The sequence below is a fragment of the Arachis ipaensis genome, chromosome B08 (assembly GCF_000816755.2).
Source record: "Arachis ipaensis cultivar K30076 chromosome B08, Araip1.1, whole genome shotgun sequence".
Classification (NCBI taxonomy): Eukaryota; Viridiplantae; Streptophyta; class Magnoliopsida; order Fabales; family Fabaceae; genus Arachis; species Arachis ipaensis.
In genome coordinates, this window is record NC_029792.2 from 5,141,774 (window position 1) to 5,142,692 (window position 919).

Genomic DNA, 919 nt, shown 5'->3' on the forward strand with positions numbered 1-919 from the left:
TCTAATTAAAAATAGAAAAAGTCTAGGGCCAGCAACTTTTGTGTTTTCTAGCCAACACTTAACTATCAAAACAAAAGCGAGTGATCTCCTACTATTAGATGTAATCTCACACCATTAAAAATATTATTGATGACTAATTGATGGTTACAAAACACCAAAATTGCTGTCCCTAACATTCCTCTTAAAAATATCTCCCAGAAACACAGACCAGGTATTAACAGTGGTCCGTGCTATATATTGGTGACGGACATGCATATGGCAATGGCACTAATGGCAGCATTACACGTTGGAATTATCAGTGAAGACAAGTGCAGTAGTACTATTCTAAATTAATAATTGAATAATAGAGCTATAATAACATCTATTAGTTTCGTATAAATACTATATAACTTAACCGGTATCATGCACAGTATTGCTACTTAATTTGTACATTATTTTTCTTCTGAAAAATGGATTTCTGGAATAAGCTCGTGTTCTCTTTTGATGGCGATATGTCTCACGTTTTTATGATTTTTTTGGTGTTGCTTTATGATGAAAGAATATTTAGTGAACCTTGGAGCATATATAAACGAATAGAATTCGTTACATGCTTGTTTGTGTTTGTGAGGTTCTAACACCAAAGACAACTTCAGGTAGCTGTCCATAGCGCTGACTAAATAAAAAGTCAACTTTTATGGGGTCAACGAACGTGTTTACTTTGAAAAGTTCATTTTCTATTTCCTTTTTCTTTTTTCATCATGTTTCGTCTTTTATTTCTTCGCCATCAGCAGCTACCAGCCTACCACTGTCGTCATTTTATATATAATTGGAAAGATGAGAATTTGTATCATAATTAAGTTGTTAAAAGCACGTTAATATATTGCTTCATAAACATCAAAATTATAATAAAAAAAACATCAAATAAAATTATAATAAAAAT